Genomic DNA, 13,744 nt, shown 5'->3' on the forward strand with positions numbered 1-13,744 from the left:
CTGTCAAGGGGATCAGTTGTTCCGTTGATCCGAGAGATGTCGGGAAACTTAGAGGAGGCCCAGTGGGGGAACGGCTTGGGGTCTCTGGGGGAGCACGTTCCCAGCAATGTACCAAGGAACTCCCGCAAGGAACAGACTCTATTCCTGAAGGCTTAGAGGGACCACGCACTCAGGTGTTGTTACGGATGGATGGAAGTCAAGTTAAAGCCATCCTCGGCACTGGGGCACCGGTTAAGTTGCTGTACAGTTTGTTTTATAACCGTTTTTGGAAGCCTTTACCCTTGATGACATTGACGGCACTGGAGATTTGGGGTACCAGTGCCGGTGATTATAAAGACGACGGTTGTTGGTCAGTGAAAATGGAGTTCTTAGAGGCAAATGTGGAGGTGACTGAGGTTCGTGAATCATTAATGCTGATGTGTCCGGACACTGTTGAGACGGGCAGCGTTTCGGTTATGGAGAGAACCAATATCCTGTTGGTGCGCTTGGGGGCCTGCCCGGAGGAGGCGGGTGAGAGCTGTTTGGAGGCATTGTCGATGCACCCAGAGTTTCGAGCTGCTTGTGCGGACGTGTGTAGCAGCATTGGGCCGATACCGAATTCAAACCAGAGCCGGTGGTGGTATGGCCTGGAGGAGTATCTGAGGGTGAGACCCTCTTAGTGGACGCTGCGAAATACCACCAGGGAGGGGAGTTGACTGCTGAAGACACCTCGGTGAGGCAGAGGTTGCGGCGACTGGCCCCTACAGCGTGGCAGACGTAGGCAGCGTGTGTGTGGATTATATTGGGCCGTAGAGGCGATGGCCTATCTGAGTGGTGCGAAGAGGTTTAAGGTGCTGGATCTGAGGAGTGGATGTTGCCAGATCCCGATGAGTGAGGCCGCCAAGGAGAAGACGGCGGTTAAAAGTTTCCTAGGAGTCTTTCCAGTCCGAAAAGATACCACAGGGTATCTCCGGAGCCCTTGCAACCTTCCTGCAGGGCATGTGGAAGACCATGGGGGTGTGGAGGCGTTTGGAATTTTGACGTATGTGGATGATCTCCTGGTATTTGGATTTGCCTCAGGAGAATATGAAGTGAGGGCGTTGCAGGAGCGGCTGAGAACTACAGAGTTAAGGTGTTTTCTGGACACGTGCCAGGGCTGGCGAAGGTCGCAGCTCGTGAGTGTCTGTCTCTACGGAATCAAGTTTGAAATGAAGACTGAGAGACCGGAGAGAGTGATCTGGAACCATTTGAAAGACTTACAAGTTGGAGAGAACGAAGAAAGTTGTTTGACTAAGGGCCACAGCAAACTGAGAGCCTGGAGAAGGGAGTTTGCGGAGGTGAAGAAATTGCGGACAAATCTCGGAAGGGGGAAGCGGTAGCTTGAAGGGAACCTGAAGATGACCATCGACAGTTCAAATGAAGTGCAAAACCTGAAGGTTGATCTGGAAGAAGTCATGAGGAGAAAAAAAGCTGGAGAGAAGTGCAGTGAATACTGAACTGGAGGGCGACCAATCTTTAACTGCTGCTTTTCAGGTCGGGGTGGAAGAAGCTGTTGGAGTAACTGCATTCCAGATTGAGATGGCCGGGATGCAGGAGTCAGAACTGCTGAGCCAGGGGCCAGAGAAGATGATAATCTCAATTGCAGGAGGCTGAAGAGACTGCAGGAGCAGTGCAGGCCACGTGTTTCCGTTTGGAGAAGATCAAACAGCAGCTACCGATCGAAGAAATGAGGAAGAATACGGATTCAAAGGCTGATGTGCTGGATGTGTGGTACATGCTGCCTTTTGCTGACTTTCCCTCGATTGAGGAAGAGACCTTTGGCCCTTCTTCCACTGAGTCAGGTGTAGTGGGGAGGGTTAGCTGTGTGCAGTGTGGGGCATGAGTGAGAGGTTGAAAGAGGAGTTGGTAGTGGACCCAAGGTATCCTCAGCTGTGTCCTAGCCTAAGGGTTTAGGTGAGGGGGGTACAGAGGTCTCAGAAGGGTTTGGGAACGCCCAGATAGTTGGCCTATATAGCGCCTAAGGAACAGGGCGTGAGGTTTACTGTGTGGGGAGGAGATGTCACTGCTTGTGCTTGGGTTACGGTGTGTTGGCAGGAAAGGTGACGAGTTATCTAATAGTCATGAGGACATGACTTTTATTTGGTGGGGGGAGAGTGTAACGGGGGTTTTTTTCTTTTTCTTTGTTACTGTGTATGTAATCAAAATGGCGTCTTTGTTTTGTTAAAAGTAGGAATGCTGGCGCCTGTGTTAATAGTAGGAATGCTAGCGTCTTTGTTATGATAAGTGCTGGAAGCTTGTTTGGGACTATAAACTGATTGTTGGTGGGGGTTTTGGGGAGTCGGCGCGATGGAGTGAGAGAGAGAGGACGGGGTGCTGGAAGCTGGGCGACGGTACGGACCCCGAGCGGGGGTCCCCGGCCCAAGGTTTTCGGTGATGAGAGGAGACGGAGACAGAGGAGTGTGGAGCGACTGGTCGACCACCGTGGGGGTCCCAGAAGGCGGGTCGAGAAATTCGGAGGGGATCGAATACCAGAAGACTTCAGTAATTGAGCTCCAACGGTTGTGCACGAAGTGGTTTGGACTTTGATAAGTTTGGCGCCTTTTCTTTTTTTTTCTCTTATTCATATACACTGTATCGTTAGTAATCGCTTAGTTATAGTAATCTTTATAAATTGTACTCATTTAATCGCATAAGGTGTACTGTCTGTTTTTTGAGCGAGGCGGGGACATCATACAGCATCCACACCAGCTGATTACCCAGTTTGGCGGGGCCGAAGGCTGCTCCCCCTAGACTAGAACGAGTTTGAGCGATGCCTGAGGCGACCCAGGGGTTACATTTGCATCATTTTTCTAGATGATTTTACATCAGAAATTAGAAATAGTGTACAGTCAACGTTCTGGGCGAGGAACTTGGCTCTCGGCCTGTAGGAAGGGTCTTTGCATGTTTGAGAATTTTTTTTTTAATCCAACATAAGGCCACTAAGAAAGCCATACAAATTCAAAAGAATAAACATGAGGGCAAATTGGCCAATAATATAAAGTAGAATGCTAAAAGTTTGTTTTACAGTTATATAAAGAGTAAAAGGGCGGTGAGAGTTGAAACTGGACTACTGGAAATAACGCTGGTGATGTAGTAATGGGGGATAATGAAATGGCATATGAAGCTCATGAGTACTTTACATCAGCTCTTCCTGTGAAAGACTTTAACGGTGTTCCTGAAGACCGTGAGTGCCAGGGAGCATGAGTGAGTGCCTTTTCTATTACAAAGGGAAAAGCGCCAAAGAAACGCAAAGGTCTTAAATAGGACAAGTGGACCATATGGCTGACATCCCACAGTTCTGAAAGAGGTTGCCGAAGAGACAGCAGATGCAGTGGTTATCATTTTCCAAGAATCACTGGATTCTGTTATGGTTCCGGAGGAATGTCAAATTGCAAATTTCTCTGCACTCCTTAAAAAGGGAGGAAGGCAAATAAAGAAGGAAATTACAGGCCCGTTCGGCTACCCTGCCTGACAAATCTGACAGGGTTCCTCGAGGACGTAACAATTAGCATAAAAATAATGAAGGGAGGTGGATGTCTTTGTCACAAATGTAACCCTCAGGCTCGCCCAGCTCCTGTTCGTCTAGGGGAGTCGGCCTTCAGCCCCACCAAACTGGGTAATCACGTTGTGTGGATGTTGTGCAATGTACCCCCAGCTACAAACCCACAACGCAAAATACCAGATAGTACACCATATGCAATTAAATGATAGAACATTATGAATCTTAATCTGAATATAGTACTGAAAATAAAAAAAGTGCCCAAGTCAAGTCAAAGTCACGTTTGAGCTCACTCAGTAGTCATTCTTCCACCATCGGTCTCCTCCGAGCGTCGCCGAACTTCGGACTTCCACATCCCAGCCCACTCCGCCTGGTGGTCTACTCGCTCTCTCCACACGCGTCCTCCCTCTTCATCTCTCCTCGACAAAAACCGCGAAGACAACGTCCTTCCTGATACACAAGACAAAGCAACAATCTCCGATGGGCTAACAGGCATAACCCAAACATTGCTGCTACAGAGAAACAATTATCTCAGCAGGGAACATTACTTAGAAGCCATTACTTTAGCCTTAGCAGTGAAACATTTCAAAGAAGCCATTACATAGAAAGATAGAAAGCCTATGGCACAATACAGGTCCTTCAGCCTAAAACGCTGCACCGAACATGTCCTTACCTTAGAATCTACCTGGGGTTACCCATAGCCCTCTAATTTTCTAATCTCCATGTACCTATCCAGAAGTCTCTTAAACGACACTATCGCTTTCGCCTCCACGACCGTCGTCGACTGCCCATTCCGCGAACTCACCTTCACTGTGTAAATAAACGTACACCTGGCATCTCCTCTGTATCTACCTCCAAACACATTGCAACTGTGCCCTCTCGTGTTGGCCATTTCAGCCCTGGGAAAAAGCCTTGGCTATCCACACAATAAATGCCCTTCATCATCTTATACACCTCTATCAGATCACCTCTCATCCTCCGTCTCTCCAAGGAGAAAAGGCCAAGTTCACTCAAACAATTCTCATAAGGCATGCTCTCCAATCCAGGTGACATCCCTGTACAGCTCCTCTGCACCCTTTCTATGGTTTCCACGTCCTTCCTGCAGTGAGTCTATCAGAACTGAGCACAGTACTCCAAGTAGAGTTTGAACAGGTTCCTATATAGCTGCAGCATTACCTCTCGGCTACTAAACTTAATCCCACGGTTGATGAAGGCCAATACACAGTCTGCCTTCTTAACCACAGAGTAAACCTGCGCAGCAGCTTTGAGTGCCCTATGGACTCGGACCCCAAGATCTCTCTGATCCTCCACACTGCCAAGAATCTTACGATTAATACTATATACTGCCATCCTATTTGACCTACCAAAATGAACCACCTCACACTTATCTGGGATGACCTCCATCTGTCATTTTGCAGCTCAGTTTTGCATCCTATCAATCTCCCACTGTAATCTTTGATGGCCCTCCAAACTATCCACAACACCACCAAACTTTGTGTTATCAACAAATTTACTAATCCAACCCTCCACTTCCTCATCCAGATCATCTACAAATATCATGAAGATTAGGGGTCCCACAACAGTTCCCTGAGACACACCACTGGTCACCGGCCTCCTTGTAGAATGTGACCCACCTGCAACCACTCATTGCCTTCTGTGGGCAAGCCAACTCTGGATGCACAACGCAATGTCCCCTTGGATCCCATGCATCCTTATTCTCTCAATAAGCCTTGCATGGGGTATCTTGCTGAAATCCATATACACTACATCTACTGCCTTGCTTTCATCAATGTCACATGGTCAAAAATTTCAGTCAGGTTCATAAGACACGACCTGCCTTTGACAAAGTCATGCTGACTATTCCTAGTCATATTATACGTCTCCAAATATTCATGAATCCTGTCTACAAGGATGTTTTCAACAACTTGCCAACCACTGAATGGAGACTCACTGGTCTATAATTTCCTCGTCTATCTCTACTCCCTTCCTTTAATAAAGGAACAACATTCACAACCCTCCAATCCTTTACTTGTATTTCCAGAAGACATTTCACACGGTGCCATGCATGAGGCCGCTTAACATGATAAAATCACATGGAAATACAGGGAAGATGCTGAAATGGTTAGGGGGATGGCTGACAGGCAGGGGCCAGCGACTGGAATAAAGGGGGGCATTTCCTGGTTGTCTGCCAGTGACTAGTAGTGTTCTCCAGAGGCCAGTATTAGAAACCTACTTTTTATACTTTTGTCAATGATTTAGATAAAGAAATTGATGGCTTTGCAGAAACGTTGTCAGAAGTTATGAAGATAGTTGGCAGGGTATGTAGCTCGGAAGAAGCAATGGGATTACAGAATGAAAGTGGGGCATCAAGGGAAATGATGAGACCGCAGGTGTATGGGGTTGAATCGATCCGGGATCAGCCATTATGAAATTGTAGATGGATTTACTAGTTTGAATGGCTTAATTCTACTCCTTTGTCTAATGGTTTTATGGTCTAAGGATATAAAAATTGGAAGAATGGGAAAAAATTGGCAGGATGAATACAATGTTCAGAAATGAGCTGGTCGTAAAGAAGGCAGATGTTGGTATTCATTTCAAAGTGGAATATAATATAAAAACAGCGAGATTAGCTGAGTACTTATAAGCAACAGTCCGCACTGTTTGCACTTGGCATAATGTCAACTGTTTTATGCCCCGTATCTCAGAAAGCATGCACTCACATCGGGGGGGGGGGGGAGTCCAGATTATGAGGATGATTCCGGGAGAGAAGGGTTAAGATGTAAGAGCGTTGGCCCTGTACGCACTGGGATTTAGAAGAATGCGAGTAGATTGTATTGAAACCTACCAAATGTTGCAAAGACTTGTTTAGGTGGATGTGGAGACGATTTTTCATATATGAAGTCTCCAGAAATTGCAGGCACAACCTCAAATTTGAGAGGGACCACTTTAGAACAAACTTAAGTAGGATATTGTTTTTCCAGAGAGTGGTGAATCTGCAGAATGCTCGGCCACAGACAGGTGTGCAAGCCAAGTCCGTGGAAATATTGAAAGCGAAAAAAAAGAGAATTTCCTGATTCGTCAGGGCATCAATGGTGATCTGGGATTCAACATAATTGATTGACGAAGCAGCTTTGATGGGCTGAATGGACTGTCTTAATGTACCACACAGTGACTGCCATTTCGTTGCCAGCAAGCCAGGTGCAGCTCTCCGTAATCTCATAAATGGGCGGGTGATTGAATCACCGAGTTAGCAGATGCCTTGCCAGCTTTGCATATGTGATTCATGCTGAGTTGGAAGCTTTGAGCAGAATGGCCAGGTGCTTCAGAAACAGTCTTCCCAATAGGCAAAGTAGGTGGTGGCTTCAGCTGTTCTCTGGATCCACTAGTATAGGTGCTACTGATGCAGTGTCTCCTGGTGAATTAATGAGCTTCTGTTTGCACTAGGTAGCTCCATTGGATGATGCAAAACCTGCGGCTGGAGACACTAAAATCATGAGTTGTTTTTCTTCTCATTTTTAACAATATCCCGTGTCATCTCTCGGTATGTACAGGTGCCGGACAAGCACACACCTTGTACAGCAAGGTGACACAGAGGGAATGCGAACCACTCATGGTCTTTGCAGTGAAATTGTGAACTCTGGATATGAGAGCTTAGAGAAATTGTAATCATTTGGTATGAGAGACAAGAAATCATACTACATCTATTGTTCTTTTCCCCTTTCTCTCTGGGTTTCGCGCTTCACTCTATCTGTCTAACACACACTGCAATATCTCACTCTCAGCTCCTCCTCCCTTCTCTTTCCCACTGTCCCTCCAGCCTCTATTTCATCAATGCTGCCTCGCTTTTCCCTATTCTCTCTCTCTCTCCCTCTCTTGTTCTGTCTATCTCTCACACATATCCCTCAGTATTAGTCTGTTAGTATGGTTATCTGTCGCGCTCTTTGCCCTCCACATCGTCTTCATGTTACCCCCAGGAACTCAGTATTTTACAGAACACTGTGCTGGAGATGTTGGTGAGGTTAAAAGCGGAGACTCGGTTAATAATAACACAACAGACAGTGGGATTAATTTAATTTCTGGAAAGGTGACAGGCTGAGAGTAGTGGGAAATCACGGCGGTTGTGCTTAGTTCCCAGCGATGACGGCCATTGAACTGAGGGGGGCACATGTCCAGTTCCCGTGGTACGGAGGGTGAGTGAAATTTTTTTTTGAATACCATCCAATACACGATCCCCTTCCTGCACGGTCTCTCCCACCAGCTCTTTCCCCTCCACCTCCTTTACTCCCGATCAGCTTCTCCCCATTCCACACTCTTCCTCTTCCTCTCCAGAACCTCTTTCGAGATCGTCCATTTCCCTTCTCTTTAAGGCAGACTGCGCAGGCTGGATTGATCCTCGTAGACCGGAATAGACTAACTGGGGTGTTCTGACCGATAGGTGTGGAGGAGTATGGATGGGTTACACAGTGTGAACAGTCACCCTTGTAGCACAGTTCTCAATAGTACACAGGACAGATTGACGTGGCCGTGCAAGAGGTTCAGAGGGACTGTGAGCAATGTCACCCAGAGGTGGTGGTATGGTGGTGAGGGGTGCTGGAACCAGGAATACGCTGTCATGGGACGTAGACAGTGTATGTATGCAGTGATTCTGACTGTCCATCCCCATTATCCAGGTGAACATACAGAAACATTGGCATTGCCGCCTGCGGACTAAGTGTTTGTAAGTAGAATGGTGTTGTGTACTAGAATGGGCATGGTGGCCCGAAGGGGAGCTTGATCAACAACCTGTGAATCGCCCTATGCCTATGGCAAATATAGGGTAATGGCCGGCACAGCACAATTTTGTGTGCTTAACACTGCTCTACTTTCTCTATGCCCATGACTATGTGGCTAGGGACATCTCAAATATCAACTGTAAACTGCTGTGAATGTAATCATTGTTGGCAGAATTTAGGTCTGTGAGGAAAGGGCGTACAAGAGCAAGATATACCAGTTAGTTGAGTGGTCCCGCAACAACAACCTTGGACTCAGCTTCAGCATGACCAAAGAGCTGATTGTGAAGTTCAGGAAGGGCTAAAAAGAGGGAGCAAAGTCAAACAGCATCGAGAGGTCAGGAGTGGAAAGAGCGAGCAATTTAAAGTTCCTGGGTGTCAATATCTCTGACGCCCTAACATGGACACAAAATATTGTATAGGTATAAAGAATGCAATTCAGGGACTTTATTACATTCCGAGTTTGAGGAGATTTGGGTTGTCAACTAAAATACTTGCGAACAACCACTGGACACTGTGGGGAGAAACTCACCTTTGTCAGGCTTCGCATGTATAGCGTGATACAACTGTGGTACCGCGAAGTCCATGAGGTTGGGATGGCTCGCTCACCCATCCACAGCCCGGTTTGTGTGAATGCTGTGTGATTTTCTACCCCCGGCAATCGTCCTTTGGCAAGACATAACATTTCTCACACTGAATACAAATTATAAAGAAGTATATTTACTAATGTTAACTTAAGCACCCAGTTACCAAAGGAAGGGCTGGAAAAAAATGACCTATTATACTTAATCAGTCACCTGTGCACAGTGGAGATCAAATCATCCAGAAACATTTGTTTCCACTTGAAATCCACGACAAACAAAAGGGCTCTACTTCCAGAGTACTGGTCCTTCCTCCTGAAGACATTCATTTGCATAAAGCACCTTGTGCAAGAGGGACGGCGTCTTCATCCATCCTCCCTCCTGCATTCTCCCAGCTCCCACCAACACAGAGCTGCCCTCACAGCATTCTGTAGAACCCTTATCAATTCTACCATCCTGACTGGATGACACTACATTCTTAAGTTGTGCAGTAAATCCCCATCTCAGATCAAACCCTACAAGCTTATAATAAAACAGACTTCTCTCACAAAATTGATAAACTGAAATGCCTACAGCATAGCAGACAGAATGTTAATCAGGGTGTTAAACTTACATGACTTTATTTCTTAGAACAAGATTTTGATGATTGATAATTGCCACTTAATTGTACCTGTGTAAATTGTCGGATTGAGTTAACCTGCAGCAGTATCCGGTGAAACATAGAGCAATACAGCAGAATAGAGGCCTTTCGGCCCACAATGCTGTGCCGACCCATAAACTCTGACTCCCATATAAACCACCCCACGCACACACACATTAAATTCCTCCATGTACCTGTCTAGTAGTCTCTTAAATTTCACCAGGGTATCTGCCTCCACCATTGACTCAGGTAGTGCATTCCACGTACCAACCACTCTCTGTGTAAAAAACCTGAATCTAATATCCCCCTTGAACTTTTAACCCCTTACCTGAATGCCATGTACTCTTGATTTGAGTGATGCCCTGGGGAAGAGGCGCTGGCTGTCCACTCTATTTATTCCTCTTAATATCTTGTATCCCTCTATCATGTCTCCTCTCATCCTCCATCTCTCCAGAGAGTAAAGCCCAGTCTCCCCTAATCTCTGATCATAATGCATACTCTCTAAACCAGGCAGCATCCTGGTAAATCTCCTCGGTACCCTTTCCAACGCTTCCACATCCTTCCTACAGTTAGGTGACCAAAACTGGATACAGCACTCCAAGTGTGGCCTAACCAGACATTTATAGAGCTGCATCATTACCCCACAACTCTTAAACTTTATCCCTCGACTTATGAAAGCTAACACTGCATAAACTTTCTTAACTACCCTATCTACCTGTGAGACACCTTTCAGGGATCTGTGGACATGCACTCCAGATACCTCTGCTCCTCCAAACTCCGAGGAATCCTGCCCTTTCTTTTGTACTCTGCCTTGGAGTTTGGCTTTGCGAAGTGTACCACCACACATTTCTCTGGTTTGAACTCCATCTGCCATTTCTCAGCCCACTTCTGCATCCTATCAATGTCTCTCTGCAATCTTCGACAATCCTCAGCACTATCCACAACACCACCATCCTTTGTGTATTTGAAACTTGTCAACCCACCTTTCCACCCCAACATACAGGTTGTTAATAAAAATCATTGTGGAACAACACTAGTCACAATCCTCCAATCCGACTCTCTCCACCACGACCCTCTGCTTTCTGTAGGCAAGCCAATTCTGAAACCTGGTCAAACTTCACTGGATACCATACCTTCTGACTCTCTGAATAAGCCTACCGTGTGGTACCTTGTCAAATGCCTTACTAAAATCCATGTAGATAATATCCACTACACTACCCTCATCTATATGCCTGGTCACCTACTCAAAGAACTCTATCAGGCTTGTTAGACTCGATCTCCCCTTCACAAAGCCATGCTGACTGTCCCTGATCAGACCATGAATCTCTAAATGCCCATAGATCCTATCTCTAAGAAGCTTTACCAACAGCTTTCCCACCACAGGCGTAAGGCTCACTGGTCTATAATTACCTGGACTAATTCTACAAACTTTTTTGAACATGGGGACAACCTTCACCCGTCCCCCCCAATCTTCCGGTTCCATTCTAGTGGACAATGAGGACATAAATATCCAGGCTGATCAATCTCTTCCCTCGCCTCATGGAGCAGCCTGGGGAATAAACCTTCAGACCTCGGGGACTATCCGTCATTTTTTTTTAACAAATCCAACAGCTCTTCTCCCTTCATATCAACATGCTCCAGAACATCATCCTCACTAATATTGTCCTCACCATCATTAAGTTTCCTCTCATTGGTGAATACCTAACAGAAGTATTCATTGAGCACCTCACTCCTTTCCACAGCCTCCAGGAACATCTTCCCAACTTTATCTCTATTCCGTCCTATCTTCACTCCTGTAAACCTTTTCTTCTTCGGATAATTGAAGAATGCCTTGGGGTTTTCCTCTAGACTACTCGCCAAGGCCTTTTCATACACCGTTCTTGCTCTCCTCAGCCCCTTCTTAAGCTCCTTTCTTGCTACCCTATATTCCTCAATAGACTCATCTGATCCTCGCTTCCTGAACCTCACCTATGCTGCCTTCTTCCAACTGACTAGACTTTCCACCTCACTTGTTAACCGTGGTTCCTTCACTCTACAATTCTTTAACTTCCTCACCAGGACAAATTAATCCCTAACATCCTGCAAGAGCTCCCTAACCATCGACCACATGTCCATAGTACATTTCCCTGCAAAAACATCTTCCCAATTCACACCTGCAATTTCTAGCCTTATAGACATAATTTGCCCTTCCCCAATTAATAATTTTCCTGTCCTGTCTGATTCTATCCTTTTCCATGATAATGTTAATGGCCAGGGAGCAGAGGTCAGTGTCTACCAGATGCTCATCCACTGAAAGATCTGTGACCTGTCCCGGTTCATTTCCTAATACTAGATCTAATATGGCATTCCCTCCAGTCGGCCTGTCAACATACTGTGACAGAAACCCGTACTGGACACACTCAATAAAATCTGCCCCTTCTAAACCCCAATGCATTCTTCAATTATGTGATGACAGGACCGACTAGAGATAAAGGTGGGAAGATGTGCCTGAAGGCTGTGGAAGTGAGCAAGGTCCTCAATGAATACTTCTCTTCGGTTTTCAGCAATGAGAGGGAATTTGATGACGGTGAGGACAATATGAGTGAGGTTGATGTTCTGGAGCATGTTGATATCAAGGGAGAAGAGGTGTTAGAGTTGTTAAAATGCATTAGGACGGAGAAGTCCCCGGGGCCTGACGGAATATTCCCCAGGCTGCTCCACGTGGTGAGGGAAGAGATTGCTGAGCCTCTGGCTAGGATTTTTATGTCCTCGTTGTCCCCTTGTTCAAAAAAGTTAGTAGAGATAGTCTGGGCAATTATAGACCAGTGATTCTTACGTCTGTAAAAGATTCTTAGAGATAGAATCTAAGGGCATTTAAAGAATCATGTTCTGCTCAGAGACAGTCAGCATGGCTTTTTGAAGGGCAGATCGTGTCTAACAAGCCTGATAGAGTTCTTTGAGGAGGTGACCAGGCACATAGATGAGGGTCGTGCAGTGGATGTGATTTACATTGTTTTAATGAGGCATTTGACAAGATACCACATGGTAGCTTATTCTGAAAGTCAGAAGGCATGGGATCCAGGGAAGTTTGGCCAGGTGGATTCAGAACTGGCTTGCCTACAGATTGCAGAGTGTTGTGGTGGATGGAATACATTCAGATTGGCGGGTTGTGGACTAGTAGTGTCCCACAAGGATCGATTCTGGGACCGCTACCTTCGTGATTTTTGTTACCGACCTGGATATATGGTGAGAAGGTTGGGTTGCCAAGTTTACAGACGAAACAAAGGTTGGTGGTGTCGTGGATAGTATTGAGGATTGTCGATAATTGCAGAGACACATTAATAGGATGCAGAAGTGGGCTGAGAAGTGGCAGATGGATTTCAATCCGGAGAAGTCTGAGGTGGTACACCTTGGAAAGACAATCTCCAAGGCAGAGCACAAAGTAAATGGTAGGGTACAGGGGAGTGTGGAGGAGCAGAGGGATCTGGGGGTACATGTCCACAGATCCCTGAAAGTTGCCTCACAGGTAGATCGGGTAGTTAAGAAAGTGTATGGAGTGTTAGCCTTCATAAGTCGAGGGATCGAGCTTAAGAGTCGCGGGGCAGTGATGCAGCTGTATAAAACTCTAGTTAGACCACAGTTGGAGTATTGTGTCCAGTTCTGGTCTCCTCACTATAGGAAAGATGTGGAAGCATTGGAAAGGGTACAGGTATGATTTACCAGAATGCTGCCTGGTTCAGAGGGTATGCATTATGATCACAGATTAAGGGAGCTCGGGCTTTACTCTTTGGAGAGAAGGAGGATGAGAGGAGACATGATAAAGATATACAAGATATTAAGCGGAATAGATAGAGTGGACAGCCAGCGCCTCTTCCCCAGGGCACCACTGCACAGTACAAGAGGACATGGCTTTAAGGTAAGGGGACGAAAGTTCAAGGGAGATATTAGATGAAGGTTTTTTACACAGAGAGTGGTTGGTGCGTGGAATGCACTACCTGAGTCAGTGGTGGAGGCAGATACATGAGTGATATATAAGAGACTACTAGACAGGTATATTGAGGAATTTAAGGTGGAGGGTTATATGGAGGTAGGGTTTAAGGGTCAGCACAGCATTGTGGGCCGATTGTCCTACACTGTGCTGTATTGTTCCATGTTCTATGTTCTATGTCCTTTCCCACCTTCCCCTCTGAGCTGAGGGACCAGTCTCGGTGTCGGGAACGCAACCGTCCCCAGCAACAGTATCCAAGACGGTATACTT

This window comes from Hemitrygon akajei, unplaced genomic scaffold (genome assembly GCF_048418815.1).
Source record: "Hemitrygon akajei unplaced genomic scaffold, sHemAka1.3 Scf000086, whole genome shotgun sequence".
In the NCBI taxonomy this organism is placed as follows: Eukaryota; Metazoa; Chordata; class Chondrichthyes; order Myliobatiformes; family Dasyatidae; genus Hemitrygon; species Hemitrygon akajei.